At 46.4% G+C, this 16,350-nt stretch overlaps 1 protein-coding gene and 1 pseudogene across 2 annotated transcripts in view; one reads left to right on the forward strand and one right to left on the reverse strand.

The window, feature by feature from the left end:
* LOC149443158 (uncharacterized) overlaps positions 1–16,350 on the forward strand; it is a 183,554-nt gene that overhangs the window by 103,550 nt on the left and 63,654 nt on the right. The gene's annotated exons all lie outside the window — the stretch shown is intronic.
* Positions 7,948–16,289, reverse strand: LOC149443164 (uncharacterized; annotated as a pseudogene). The gene is made up of 4 exons (XR_016306697.1): positions 15,060–16,289; positions 14,867–14,943; positions 14,636–14,771; positions 7,948–10,093 (listed from the first exon to the last, which is right to left on the reverse strand). The product of XR_016306697.1 is annotated as an uncharacterized LOC149443164 (transcript).

Consider the following 16,350-nt stretch of genomic DNA (forward strand, 5'->3'; position numbering starts at 1 on the left):
AAAAGGCCATCAGCACTTCCCTGGTGATCAATGAGCGGTATACAGAGCAGGTTTTTATGAATATTGATGAGCCAATGTACCTGGTTTTCAGTTTGAGGTGGGTTCAGGGGCAGACTGACCATTTGGAAACTCGGGCACTGCCCGAGGGCCTGGGGTAAGTAGGGGGCCCCAAGAGATGCCCCTAGTACCTTTTTCATAGGCTTGTTTGAGTTTGGGCAAGGACACAGGGGCCCCATGATCCCCTATTGCCCGGGGGCCCCATGAGTTGTCAGTCTGCCCCTTGGTGGGTTCACTGAGTTTTGCCAAAATCCATACCAAACCCTCATCCAAGCATAGAGCCAGGAATGCCTGGGAGGGAGAGTATGTGGCTTTCCCGCTTGTACCATGCCAGGCCACCTGTCTTTAAAATACCCCCTCCCCCCCCCCACACACACAAATGAGTAAGGGGCCAATATTGTTATGAAGCTTTGTAGATACAGGTCCAACCCCAATGATTGTTCTAACCCTTACACATTCACGTAGGGGGAGCCAGACATCTGGGGTCCAGGTCGGGGTTGTGGGGAAGAGACTCTTGTTCTCATCAACATAGGGACAAGATGCTTTGCTAGAAATGGAAAGGTGACCTCTCCATGAAGGGTAGGCAGCCTGGTATGGTTCAAGAGAAGGAGGACACTATCATCTCTCTCTTTCCTGGCCTTCCAGGGTCTGCTATGGATTTTGGGGTGACTACATGCTTTTTTTCTTTTTTTTGAGTGGGGCTCCCACTAAAATCTATACCAGACTGGAAAGGTTTGCTACAGAATTGAGGGGGCCCCACCACTGCAGGTTTTTTTTTTATATTTATTTTTTTGCATGGGGTCCCCCTTGACATCCATAGTTGATATCTGCCAAGAGTTATTTCTTCTGAGGGTCAATGATTCCGAAATCTCAGATCACGTTTATTCTCCATTGATTGAACGCTGGAACCCAAAAACCCAGAACTTTGGAAAGTACTTTTCATTCATAAATTCCTATTTGTTTTGCTGTTGTATTATTGTCTCTTTTCATCAAACACCATGGTCATTCTTGGATACAGCCGGCTACTATAGGAAGCTTGTGTGCAGCTATGGGAGTTTGACTAAGCCTTGGACTGAATTCAAGAAAATTAAACTGCCTAAGGCGATGTCCGAGACACCAGAACACGAGAGGGCACTCCAAGCCTTGATGGAGACGCTGGCTAGCACTCTCATGTATCTAGTCCAAACTGGTGCTTCCATCTATGGTTTAGGTGCAGTCCTTAGCCAGTTGGAATAGTCAACAGAGGAACATCCCATCTTCTACCTCAGTGGTCTCCAAACTGTGGTCCGGAGCCAAATGCGGCCCTTTTGCTTATATTTACCTGGCCCTTGGGGGTATATTCTTCACTCCAATATGAGGCACTATTCTTCCCACTTACACCAACAATGAAGTACCAATCCTTTCACTGACACCAAAAGTGGAGCATAATTCCTACTGTAGTGCTTACGCCCACAGGAGCCGCTGTGATCGGTGGCACATTGGCTACACTACCATTAATACCAATGATGGGGCATTATTTCTCCAATTAATACCAATGATGGGGCATTATTTCTCCAATTATGACCAATGATGGGGCACTATTCCTCCCATTATGACCAATGACGGGCATTATTTCTCCCATTAATACCAAGGATAGGGCACTATTTCTCCAATTAATACCAATAAGGGGTCACTATTTCTTCCATTAATACCAATGATAGGGCATTATTTCTCCCATTAATACCAATGATGGGGCATTATTTATCCCATTAATAACAATGATGGGGCATTATTTCTCCAATTATGACCAATGATGGGGCATTATTTCTCCAATTATGACCAATGATGGGGCACTATTCCTCCCATTAATACCAATAAGGGGGCACTATTTCTCCCATTATTACCAATGATGGGGCATTATTCGTCCAACTAATACTAATGATGGGGCACTATTCCTTCCATTAGTACCAATGATGGGGCACTATTCCTTCCATTATGACCAACGATGGGGCACTATTCCTTCCATTATGACCAACGATGGGGCACTATTCCTCCCATTAATACCAATGATGTGGCTCTATTCCTACAACTAATACCAATGATGGGGCACTATTCCTCCCATTAATACCAATGATGGGGCACTATTCCTCCCATTAATACCAATGATGGGGCACTATTCCTCCCATTAATACCAATGATGGGGCACTATTCTTACAACTAATACCAATGATGGGGCACTATTCCTCCCATTAATACCAATGATGGGGCACTATTCCTACAACTAATACCAATGATGGGGCACTATTCCTCCCATTAATACCAATGATGGGGCACTATTCCTCCCATTAATACCAATGATGGGGCACTATTCCTCCCACTGATACCAATGTTGGGGCACTATTCCTCCCACTGATAGCAATGATGGGGCACTATTCCTCCCACTGATACCAATGATGGGACACTATTCCTCCCATTAATACCAATGATGGGGCACTATTCCTCCCACATACACCAATGATGGGGCACTATTCCTCCCATTAATAACAAAAGATGGGGTGCTATTCCTCGCATTAATACCAATGATGGGGCACTATTCCTCCCATTAATACCAATGATGGGGCACTATTCCTCCCATTATCACCAATGATGGGGCACTATTCCTTCCATTAATACCAATGATGTGGCACTATTTCTCCCATTAATACCAATGATGGGGCACTATTCCTCCCATTAATACCAATGATGGGGCACTATTCCTCCCACTGATACCAATGATGGGGCACTATTCCTCCCATTAATACCAAAATATGGGGTGCTATTCCTCGCATTAATACCAATGATGGGGCACTATTCCTCCCATTAATACCAATGATGGGGCACTATTCCTCCCATTATCACCAATGATGGGGCACTATTCCTTCCATTAATACCAATGATGTGGCACTGTTTCTCCCATTAATACCAATGATGGGGCACTATTCCTCCCAATAATACCAATGATGGGGCACTATTCCTCCCACTGATACCAATGATGGGGCACTATTCCTCCCATTAATACCAAAGATGGGGTGCTATTCCTCCCATTAATACCAATGATGGGGCACTATTCCTCCCATTAATAACAATGATGTGGCACTATTCCTACAACTAATACCAATGATGGGGCACTATTCCTCCCATTAATACCAATGATGGGGCACTATTCCTACAACTAATACTAATGATGGGGCACTATTCCTCCCATTGATACCAATGATGGGGCACTATTCCTCCCATTAATATCAATGATGGGACACTATTCCTCCCATTAATACCAATGATGGGGCACTATTCTTCCTACTGATACCAATGTTGGGGCACTATTCTTCCCACTGATACCAATGATGGGGCACTATTCCTCCCACTGATACCAATGATGGGGCACTATTCCTCCCATTAATACCAATGATGGGGCGCTATTCCTCCCACTGATACCAATGATGGGGCACTATTCCTCCCATTAATACCAAAGATGGGGTGCTATTCCTCCCATTAATACCAATGATGGGGCACTATTCCTCCCATTATTACCAATGATGGGGCACTATTCCTCCCATTAATACCAATGATGGGGCACTCTTCCTCCCACTGACACCAATCATGGGGCACTATTCCTCCCATTTGTACCAATGATGGGGCACTATTCCTCCCATTAGTACCAATGATGGGGCACTATTCCTTCCATTAGTACCAATGATGGGGCACTATTCCTTCCATTAATACCAATGATGGGGCACTATTCCTCCCATTAGTACCAATGATGGGGCATTATTCCTCCCATTAATACCAATGATGGGGCACTATTCCTCCCACTGACACCAATGATGGGGCACTATTCCTCCCATTAGTACCAATGATGGGGCACTATTCCTCCTATTAATACCAATGATGGGGCACTATTCCTCCTATTAATACCAATGATGGGGCACTATTCCTCCTATTAATACCAATGATGGGGCACTATTCCTCCCATTAATACCAATGATGGGGCACTATTCTTCCCACTGATACCAATGATGGGGCACTATTCTTCCCACTGACACCAATGATGGGGCACTATTCCTCCCACTGACACCAATAATGGGGCACTATTCCTCCCACTGACACCAATGATGGGGCACTATTCCTTCCATTAATACCAATGATGGGGCACTATTCCTCCCATTAATACCAGGCGCTATGTAATTATTTTACTTCACCTTAGCACCAATCTTGAATTGTTTACTCCCACTGATTCTGGGGCTTTGCTTACTTCCACTGCCCACAGTCTGGCCCCCCAAAGTCTAAAGGACAGTAAACTGGCCCTTCATTCGGTAAGTTTGGAGACCCCTGTTCTACATACACAGCAAACTACTTCCCAGAGAGCTATGAAGTATTCTATACATTATGGTAACTTACCTTCTGTTGCAGAGCACCCCCCGTTGCCCCTTATACCTACCTGAACATGATCTTGATCCAGAGCTGTGCACAAAAGCAGCGTCTCTTCTGGCCCCATCCAAGGCAGATTGGAAGTAGCCAGAGCCATTGATTTCCACTCTTGCCAATAAATCAAGTGACAAGGGAGTGGGAGGGGCTGCGCCCCGCTGTCTGTGTCAATAGACGCAGACAGGGCAGCTTGGGACTGAGCCTGCATGAGTGCCCCTAAAGAAAGTGGCTTTCTGTGGGGGCACTGGGTGAGGGGGTGGAGCCAGGAGCACCAGCAGGGGACCCAAGAAGAGGAGACTACTCTATGCAAAGCCATTACAGAGCAGATAATTATAGCATGTCTTTTTTTTTCATTTAAAAATAATGAAGTTTTATTGTCATTTTAATGTGCTAAATTTTACCAGTCTGAGGCACAGATACTTTTTTTTTTTAATTAAAAAGAGTTTTTATTAGTATCAACAAGAGTATAAAGTACAAACACCAATGCCGACAAAGTATTTTGTTCACATGCAATCCAGGGAATCGGTAAGGCCAAGCCTCCGCAGTGATGTTACATAGACAACTGGAAAGCCATTGCTAAAGATGAATGAAATGAAAGATGTCATCACAGGCTGTTGGCAGGAATAAATTCAAAATAATGTAACAAAGCCCATATAGTTGAAGTATAATTGGCTGAGAAAGGATGAAAAAAAAAACAAAAGTGTTGTGTCTATGTCCAAAATTTGGGGATACTTGGAACTTAGTAGGACCCTTCAACATAACACATCACCAATGAGCATATGGGATCTGAAAGTAAGGAAGAAAGTTTGTATTCATGCTGATCCTCTTGTTTAGAGGGACACGGGACATAGAAAAGATGGAGGGGGGTTTCTCTATGTTAGATGTGATGTGAAAGTGAGGAAGAAAGATGATCTTGTGGTTGGAGGTGATGGTGCGTAGGAGGAATTATGGGAAGAATGATAGATGGGTCTTATGGACTGATGGACTTATCATTGGAGTATACTACAGACGTCCTGAGGTCTATGAGAAGGGGGAGAGTCGGCTGTTCCAACAAGGTGATGGTGCGGAGGAGGAATTACGGGACGAATGATAGATGGGTCTATGGATTGATGGACTCATCATTGGAGTATACTACAGACGTCCTGAGGTCTATGAGAAGGGAGAGAGTCGGCTGTTCCAGCAAGGTGATGGTGCGGAGGAGGAATTACGGGAGGAATGATAGATGGTCTATGGACTGATGGACTTATCATTGGAGTATACTACAGACGTCCTAAGGTCTATGAGAAGGGGGAGAGTCGGCTGTTCCAACAAGGTGATGGTGCAGAGGAGGAATTACGGGAGGAATGATAGATGGGTCTATGGACTGATGGACTTATCACTGGAGTATACTACAGACGTCCTGAGGTCTATGAGAAGGGGGAGAGTTGGCTGTTCCAGCAAGGTGATGGTGCGGAGGAGGAATTACGGGAGGAATGATAGATGGTCTATGGACTGATGGACTTATCATTGGAGTATACTACAGACGTCCTAAGGTCTATGAGAAGGGGGAGAGTCGGCTGTTCCAACAAGGTGATGGTGCGGAGGAGGAATTACGGGACGAATGATAGATGGGTCTATGGACTGATGGACTTATCATTGGAGTATACTACAGACATCCTGAGGTCTATGAGAAGGGGGAGAGTCGGCTGTTCCAACAAGGTGATGGTGCAGAGGAGGAATTACGGGAGGAATGATAGATGGTCTATGGACTGATGGACTTATCATTGGAGTATACTACAGACATCCTGAGGTCTATGAGAAGGGGGAGAGTCGGCTGTTCCAACAAGGTGATGGTGCGGAGGAGGAATTACGGGAGGAATGATAGATGGTCTATGGACTGATGGACTTATCATTGGAGTATACTACAGACGTCCTAAGGTCTATGAGAAGGGGGAGAGTCGGCTGTTCCAACAAGGTGATGGTGCAGAGGAGGAATTACGGGAGGAATGATAGATGGGTCTATGGACTGATGGACTTATCCCTGGAGTATACTACAGACGTCCTGAGGTCTATGAGAAGGGGGAGAGTCAGCTGTTCCAACAAGGACAAGCTGGGAAAACCAAACTACTAAGGCACAAGATGGAGACTAAAACCTACAGGATGGGCCGTACTTGTTCTGCTGGGCAATGGAGGAGAAAAGAGGAGGAGACTGGAGGAGTAAGGAAAAGAAGACAAGAATGACCTTGTGGTTGGAGGTGGTGATGGTGCGGAGGAGGAATTACGGGAGGAATGATAGATGGGTCTATGGACTGATGGACTTATCATTGGAGTATACTACAGACGTCCTGAGATCTATGAAAACGGGGAGAGTCAGCTGTTCCAACAAGGTGATGGTGCGGAGGAGGAATTATGGGAGGAATGATAGATGGGTCTATAGACTGATGGACTTATCATTGGAGTATACTACAGACGTCCTGAGGTCTACAAGAAGGGGGAGAGTCAGCTGTTCCAACTACATGGTAGAGATACACTGAAATTTCAGCGGCCAAAATGTTTTGTCCGAAAATACCCCTTTGGCCGATATCAAAATAGGCACCGATACAGGTGCCAAAAATAGCCAAGTCCCCACCGACATATAAAAGATGGAGGGAGGTTTCTCTATGTCAGATGTGATGTGAAAGTGAGGAAGAAAGATGGTCTTGTGGTTGGAGGTGGTGATGGTGCGGAGGAGGAATTACGGGAGGAATGATAGATGGGACTATGGACTGATGGACTTATCATTGGAGTATACTACAGACGTCCTGAGGTCTATGAGAAGGGGGAGAGTCGGCTGTTCCAACAAGGTGATGGTGCAGAGGAGGAATTATGGGTGGAATGATAGATGGGTCTATGGACTGATGGACTCATCATTGGAGTATACTACAGACGTCCTGAGGTCTACAAGAAGGGGGAGAGTCGGCTGTTCCAACTACATGGTAGAGATACACCGAAATTTCAGCGGCCAAAATGTTTTGTCCGAAAATACCCCTTTGGCCGATATCAAAATAGGCACCGATACAGGTGCCAAAAATAGCCAAGTCCCCACCACATATAAAAGATGGAGGGGGGTTTCTCTATGTTAGATGTGATGTGAAAGTGAGGAAGAAAGATGGTCTTCTGGTTGGAGGTGGTGATGGTGCGGAGGAGGAATTACGGGAGGAATGATAGATGGCTCTATGGACTGATGGACTTATCATTGGAGTATACTACAGACGTCCTGAGATCTATGAGAAGGGGGAGAGTCGGCTGTTCCAACAAGGACAAGCTGGGAACACCAAACTACTAAGACACAGGATTATTAAAGTGTTTGAAAATGGAGGAGGAGAAAAGTGGAAAGAGAAAATATGAAAAGGAGAAATGAGGAGGAGGAACATTTCATAACACAAACCTAAAAACGTTTCTCAATTAACTTACAAAGAATACAATGCGTTTAGAAAAAGCAATATTTAACTTTTATTAGTTTCATGCAAACAAAAGGTTAATATCTTTGTATTTTTTAATTAGGTAAATATAAACTGTTGCATCTCAAAAATATCATATTTTCAAACTTTCAAGCAGAAGGTGGCGCTAAGCAAATGAAGCTGCCTGTGCCATCTAATAACTTCTGTGCCTAAATAATCAGTTGTGCCATGTAGTCTGATCTCCCCTTCTCTTCATTCACAAGCAATATCTAGCTCCTCTCTCACTATGATGTCCTCCATGGAAGCTTCTGCTGAAGGTCAGGGGAGATCAGACTACACTGCTAGAAGGACCCAACCAGCAGTGACCCCCCCCCCTCCTTCTCTCTCACCATGATGTCCTCCATGGAAGCTTCTGCTGAAGGTCAGGGGAGATCAGACTACACTGCAAGAGGGGGTTGAGTGGGTTCTCTGATGTCTGATGAGACCAGACTTCTGTGTAAAACATTTCCCACACTTGGGACAGGAATGTAGATTCTTGCCTGTGTGGATTCTCTGATGTTTGGTAAGAGTACCCTTTTGTGTAAAATGTTTCTCACAGTCGGGACATGAATACAGCCTCCTGTCCGTGTGCAATTTCTTGTGCAAGACAAGACTGCCTCTATGTGCAAAACATGTCCCGCACTCGGGGCAAGAATACGGTTTAGCCCTTGAGTGAAATTTCTGATGTTCAAAAAGTTCAGATTTTTGTGCATAACATTTCCCACACTCAGGGCAGGAAAATGGCTTTTCACCCATGTGGCATATCTGATGTTTAATAACATTGGCCTTATCTGAAAAACATTTCCCGCACTCAGGACAGGAATGCGGCTTCTCACCTGTGTGAAATATATTATGTTTGTAAAGATGGGGCTTCTGTGAAAAACATTTTCCACACTCAGCGCAGGAATATGGCTTCTCCCCGTGTGAGTTCTCTGATGCACAATCAAATGAGATAGCTGCGAAAAACATTTCCCACACTCAAGGCAAGAATACTGCTTCTCCCTCATATGAGATCTTTGATGTGTAACAAGTTGTGAATTCTGTTGAAAACATTTCCCACACTCAGGGCAAGCATATGGCTTCTCACCTGTGTGCAGTCTCTGATGCTTGCTAAAATAAGACTTATCTGAAAAACATTTCCAGCACTCAGGACAGGAATATGGCTTCTCTCCCATGTGCGTTTTTTGATGTCTAATAAAGTTTGATTTTGATGGAAAACCTTTCCCGCACTCAGGGCAGATATATGGATTCTCACCCAAGTGAGACCACTGATGTAATCTCAGGTGGTTCTTTTGTCGAAAACATTTCCCACACTCAAGGCAGGAATATGGCTTCTCCCCCGTGTGAGATCTTTGATGTGAAACTAGCAAGACTTTCCTTGAAAAGCATTTCCCGCACTCAAGGCAGGAATATGGACTCTACCCCGTGTAACGTTTTTGATGTACAACAAGGCCTGATTTCCTTGAACAACATTTCCCGCACTCAGGGCAGGAATGAAGCTTCTCACCCCTGTGCAATCTCTGATGGTTGGAAAGATCTGCCTTACCTGAAAAAAATTTCCCGCACTCACTCAGGGCAGCAATACGGCTTCTCCCCCATGTGAGTTCTTTGGTGTTTAACAAAGTGTGAATTACTAATAAAACATTTCCCGCACTCAGGGCAGGAATACGGCTTTTCCCCCGTGTGAGTTCTGTAATGTAACTTCAGGCTTGATGTACGAGAAAAACATTTCCTGCACTCAGTACAGGAATGTGGCTTCTCCCCTGTGTGAGTCCTGTAATGTGTGATGAGTGTTGATTTATGAAGAAAACCTTTCCTGCACTCAGAACAGGAATGAAGCTCCTCCCCTGTGTGGGACCTCTGATGTACAGAAAGACTTAATTTAGAGCTAAAACTTTCCGAACATTCAGGACAGGAAAACGTCTTCCCCCACCGAATACCGGCCCCATCCCCCACAGTACGAGGTAGCTCAGAGTCAGAGGGATCCCATGGTCTCTCCACACTGGGAAGTCCACCATCCATAGTGGAGCTCATTGTCTTTTCTCCTGCATAATCTCCTGGGATGTCCTCATCTTCCATTTTACAACCTGGAGATAAAGTGAGACGATCCTTTGAGGGTTTCTCCATGGCGGGTCCTGGAAAAATAGAAAAACATCATCAATAGACAGGAGACGGTTAGTTCACTTCCATCAAGATTCCATCTGGATCAGGGAGATAGGAGGGAGCAGATGTTCTCTGTGGTGGTCCCAAGCAGCTGGGACTCTTCCCCTCCTCAAAGGGCCTTTGGTCCTCCCAGATCACTTCTACATTTACACGCCTTGTCAGAGGAGCAGGAACCAATGGGGGCTAGGAGGGGCATGCTCTTTACGCAACCACAAGCCTATAGTTGACTAGTATTGGATGATATCCCTCAGCAACAGCTCTACTCTGGACCAGGGATGAGGTTCAAGTTCAGTCCGAACACAAGTTGGCTATTTGGAAGCTGAAGATCATCGGTGTAGGTGTAGGCTCCTTAACAACTGGTAATGTCATCAGCCCCATTCACTTGCATGGCTGGGATTCATTAAAAATGGGGTTCCCCCATTTCATACCATGAATTGACTTTTTTTAAGTAGGAACACATGCAAAAAAAAAACAAAGATTGAGGTCCCCTCCAAACCTTTTGGGAACCCATGAAAAAAGCATGAGCATGAGGCCTCCCCTTGTCCGAGTGTCAGGAACCATCACGACGCATGGGTCTACACATGCGTAGGTGTCTGCCAAGACGTATAGGTGCCAGGGCACTAGGACCCAGGCGCACCCGTCGTCTGGACAGTACTAGGCAGGCACTGGGACCCAGGCTACGCCTGTCAGGTGCAGGGCAGGCTACTTAAACCAGCCCTGCACAGATGCTTGTTGCCGAATGGTCTTTGTATCCTGTTACCTGTGTGTGAGTACTTCTGATCTGGATTGTTTTGACCTTGTTGCCTTCTCCCGTCCTGACCCCTTGGCTTGCCTGACTCTGCTCCTGGATGTTCCCGTTTAGATCTGACCTCCTGGTATTGACCCTGCGTGTGACCCGACTATCCTTTGCCTACCGTTTTGTACCTTACCGATCTGCTAGTTGCCGACCCAGCCTGCATGACTCTGATTTAGCTCATCCATCCACCCACCCCGCAGGGATCAGTAGGCTCCCTTACAGCAGACTCCTAGCTCTCTGGAGCCCCTGTCAGACTCCTCTACCCCTGTTGGAGATACCTGGTAGTTGCGACCTGATACCGGAGCACTCCAAGTCCATCCCCACCATCAGGGGCCCTGGTGAACAAGTGCTCCGGTGCTTAGACTCCGCACTCTGGGGAGGCTCTACCAGGGGACTGATAGAGGTGCTGTCAGGCGGCCCGTTACACCGAGCATGCAGGAGGAAAGGAGGAAGATGAGCATGTTGCCTTCCCCCTCCTGAACCAAATCAAGCTGAAGGTCCTCAACATAAGAAAGGAGACCCCCTTGGAAAGCACTTTTGTCCCCATGTTGATGAGGACAAGGGCCTCTTCCCCTGGCCCGATGGTTGTGGGGGGTCTGCAAGCAAGGGGCTTTTTGGAATCTGGAAGTTCCAGATATTGACCTTCCCCTATGTGAATGAGTGAGAGGTACATGGTACCACTACCCATTCACAAAAAATGAAAAGTGTAACTAAAAACATCATCTAGCGAATCATTTCATACCATGGTTTGACTTTTGTAAGTAGGAACCCATGCAAAAAAAAACAAAGATTGAGGTCCCCTCCAAACCCTTTGGGAACCCATGAAAAAAGCATGAGCATGAGCCCCCTCCATTGTCCAAGCATGTAGGAGGAAAGGAAGAAGATGAGCATGTGGCCTTCCCCCTCCTGAACCATATCAAGCTGAAGGTCCTCAACATAAGAAAGGAGACGCCCTTGGAAAGCACTTTTGTCTCCATGTTGATGAGGACAAGGGCCTCTTCCCCACAGCCCTGGCCAGATGGTTGTGGGGGGTCTGCAGGCAGGGGGCTTTTTGGAATCTGGAAGTTCAAGAACAGTAAGCGGAAAGCCAGATATTGACCTTCCCCTTTGTGATTTAGTGAGGGTTACATGGTACCACTACTCATTCACAAAAAATGAAAAGTGTAACTAAAAACATCTAGCGAATCATTCCATACCATGGTTTGACTTTTTTAAGTAGGAACCCATGCAAAAAAAAAACAAAGATTGAGGTCCCCTCCAAACCCTTTGGGAACCCATGAAAAAACCATGAGCATGAAGCCCCCCCCCCTTGTCCAAGCATGCAGGAGGAAAGGAGGAAGATGAGGGTGTGGCCTCCCCTCTCCTGAATCATATCAAGCTGAAGGTCCTCAACATAAGAAAGATGACCCCCTTGGAGAGCACTTTTGTCCCCATGTTGATGAGGACAAGGGCCTCTTCCCCCGCTACTCATTCACAAAAAATAAAAAGTGTAACTAAAAACATCATCTAGCGACCAGGGGCGGACTGATAACTCATGGGGCCCCCGGGCAATAGGGGATCATGGGGCCCCTGTGTCCTCGCCCACACTCAAACCACACCCAAAAAAGCCTATAAAAGGTACCGGGGGCATCTCATGGGGCCCCCTACTGATCCTGGGCCCTCGGGCAGAGCCCAATTTTCAAATGGTTAGTCCGCCCCTGCTAGTAACTCAGATCTATGTCAATCACGATGCTCCATGACTCGCCGAAAGTTTAAGAAATGGCGCCTGCCGACACGAGTCTGTATCCCGTGACATCATTGACTATACTAGTATAGGGTCATGTCCTTTTACGATCTATGATGACACCCAGAAAACCCCATCACTTTGAATAAAAGAGTGATCATCTGCTGGACCCATCGTTTGGTGGGAGTAAAGCAATGGGACGAGGCGCTCATGGGCGGTTGGAGAGGTTTTTTCTTTTTCTGGATCTGAGCTCGTTGGGCATTGTGAACGAAGTGGATCTACTTTGCTGGACTATGTGGTGGACAGTGGATGTACATTGTGGGTGGGCCTGTACTCAGGAGGAGCTGGCTGCATGTAGGCAGGCTAGAGTGGATTGCAATATGCCTTTCAGCAAGGCTGGATATCCCTGTGTGAGGCTGCTTCTCTGGAGGGTTCCTGGGAGAAATGGACCTAGCAAGGAGCTTGTGTGTAGGTGCAGAGTGGTGCGTGGGCAGGAAAACACTCCAGTCCACTTTCAGGAAACAGAACCGTATTGAAATTGAGGTTCGGCAATACACAACAAGCCTGGCAGGAAGGCACCTGACCGGGAACACAGCAGTAGCAGAAAGTCTCAGGTGTGCCGACAGTGTCTGTCTCAAGGGGCAGAATGCGGCCTGGCTGTTTTGTACCCAAGTGGGGAGGCTTCTAGAAAGGATGGCCTGTCCCTGCACTTTCCCTACTGGTCTGGAACTTCTCCCTGACACTAAGCACTGTCCCTGTCACACAGGTGACCTTTCCCTACTCTAGCCGCACACAAAATGCACCACACCCAGGAGCCAGGATCTTAAATAGACTCTGCCTGACCCAAGATGGCCATGGGGTGTCAGCATCCAGTCAGATGCTGCCTCTCTGTGACCAAGGAAACCATAGAGGAACCAGATTCCTCTTGACTTAATCCTCTACCTACATCTCTGCTGTGGATAAGCGCCACCTGCAGTGGACAAACAGACTGCAGCTACCTACAAGTTGACTACAGAGAGCCTAGTCCTGTGAGCACTAATGACCCTGAGGAGAGGAGACACTGTAAAGGAGATGGCTGCTAAAGTGCTGCATATGCTTTCACTTGTGACTACTACAAACCGTCCACTATATGTGATTGACCGTGTCATGTCAAGTGAGTCTGTAATGTATGTCCTTGTGATGTTTCCTGAATACAGTAAAGTGAAGCAAATCTGCTGTGAACATTCTTTCCTTGGAGATGTAAAGGTCTACAGCAGGGGTCTCCAAACTATGGCCCTCCAGGTGTTGAGGAACTGCAAGTCCCATGAGGCCTTGCAAGACTCTGACAGCCACAGGCAAGGCTCTCAGAGGCAATGGCATGATGTGACTTGTAGTACGTCAACAACTGAAGGGCCATAGTTTGGTCTACAGCAAGGAATGTCATGTGGAGGCCTATGGCAAGGAACAGCACTTAAGATGGTGGAGGGTTCTGCCTCAGCAGGAGGGACAGTGATCTAGCAGGGATGGAGCTGGGGTAGGGACTTGTGCTCCATAGTTTGGAGACCCCTGGTCTACAGCAAGGAATGTCATGTGGAGGCCTACGGCAAGGAGCAGCACTTAAGATGGTGGAGGGTTCTGCCTCAACAGGAGGGACAGTGATCTAGCAGGGATGGAGCTGGAGTAGGGACTTGTGCTCTTGGTGCCAGTTCCAGCCAATGAAATTAAAAACAAAATGTTTGCCTTGGTACATGTCCCCCAGGGCAGATCCCAACCCCCCCCCCCCCCATACCATTTATTTGGCAATCTGTTGCCTATTAGCACAGAAAATGGCCATTTGGGTTTTTTAATGTTCGGCTCCCATTGACTCCAATACGGTTAGGATTCGACACCTGAACTTTAGTCATGTTTGCCGAAACTGCTTGAAACTAAACCCAGTCACATTTGACTCATCACCACTCTGGACCAATCAGTGAGCAGTAACAGAGCAGAGGTAAGAGAAGAATATATTCTGGTCACCTGTACTGATCTCTGTAGGAGTGTCCTCCTCTATGAATGTCCTCCTCATTCCAGCCTCCTCTGTATATTGCTGATCATCCCTCACATACGTCTCTTCTACTTCACCCTCAACATTCATGTTTATCAGGTCTTCACCCTGAAGCAAGAAAATGAAAGAAAACATCTTGTAGGATCCTCACATCATCTCCACTTGTTTTCATTTTCATGTTCTAGATGCACCTTTCTACCCACCTATTCTTCCTGTGTGGAATCACGGGAATACAGAGGACGGGGACATCTCTCTGGTGGGTTCCCATGACTGGATCCATCTGTAGGAAACACACACACTGACTGAATCCATTGTTTCTATGTGTTTATCAGATGATGGGGGATCTAGGTGGATCCTCCTTACTGCTCTCTCCTTTCCAATAAAGTCTCCTCTTACCCTGTGATGTGAGGGGTGGCTGATTGTCCATCATGACGTCCTTGTAGAGGTCCTTGTGTCCTTCTAAATACTCCCACTCCTCCATGGAGAAATAGACAGTGACACCCTGACACCTTATAGGAACCTGACACACACAATGATACAGTCACCATCCAGACACATCCCTTGTCTGTTATTGGAGAATGTCCCAGAATTCCCGGCACCACTCAACTCTCCTGTCAGCGGCTCCATCATCTTCTTGGTGACTTCTAGAATCTTCTGTGTCTTTTGTCTTGTAGGGATCAGGGATGGAGGTGGGGGGATGGTGATGGGATTCTGGATTCTTGAGGATCTTGTGGTCATACGATGAGATCTCCTTCTGGTCTCATTGTCGGTAGATTTCTTCATGACTCCTGTACAGTTCTGTGTGATACAAAGATAAATCTCACTCTCCCATCATCCCACACCTCTATGGTCAGCTCTAGATGTATCCTCCAGGGATTGGCCGCAATGTTCCCGATTCAGCAAAGGACGGACATCTCCATCCAATGACAGGACTACAATGGGGTCAGATTTATAGCTCCTTCTTGAAGTCCTATAATAGGGTCACTAATATTTTCCTAGTAAGGCTCACTGACCAACCACTAAATATTCCCCATGGATCTGGTGGTCAGTGGGCATGGCATGCCGGCAGTCATGGATCTCACTGATTGGACTAAAGCTGACTTTGCTCTCTTCTATAACCAATGCCGCCATCTTGTGCTATAACCAGATATCATAGAGTATGGACACTTCGTGTATTCATGGCTACGCGTTTCAGAGTTTCCTGCTCCTTTCTCAGGCTAAATTTCTCCCTTCCCTTCACGTCCACCCCTGCAGACCTTGTGCACTCCAAGGTGGTCACTGACACTTCCTCAGCATGCATCAGTCATTATACAGAGCTGGCGGCTGAGCCTGATATGCTGATGCTATCCAGTACAAAGTGAGCTGACAATTGTCTGATACTTTTTACACTTAGCTGGCGCGCCCTTCTTTTCATTTTACTTCTAAAGGGATGCAGACCCTGCAGCTTTTCCCATTACAACACTGAGAGTGTAGCAGGTGATTATAATGAACCAGACCCTCCCATTCAGAACCAGTCTGAGGAAACAAACAGCTATTTCTTCAGAGCAACAAATGGTAGGAATCTGCTACAAAGTTTGTAAAAATCCCCGCAATGTGTATTATGTTTTACTCAACAAAATTGAAGTTACTCTTTAAAATGAATCTGAACACATCTCAGAGTACAACATAGTTGGATTTAACCCCTTAA

The sequence above is a fragment of the Staurois parvus genome, unplaced genomic scaffold (assembly GCF_062004578.1).
Source record: "Staurois parvus isolate SC_StPar_1 unplaced genomic scaffold, SC_StPar_1.0 ptg000874l, whole genome shotgun sequence".
NCBI lineage: Eukaryota > Metazoa > Chordata > Amphibia > Anura > Ranidae > Staurois > Staurois parvus.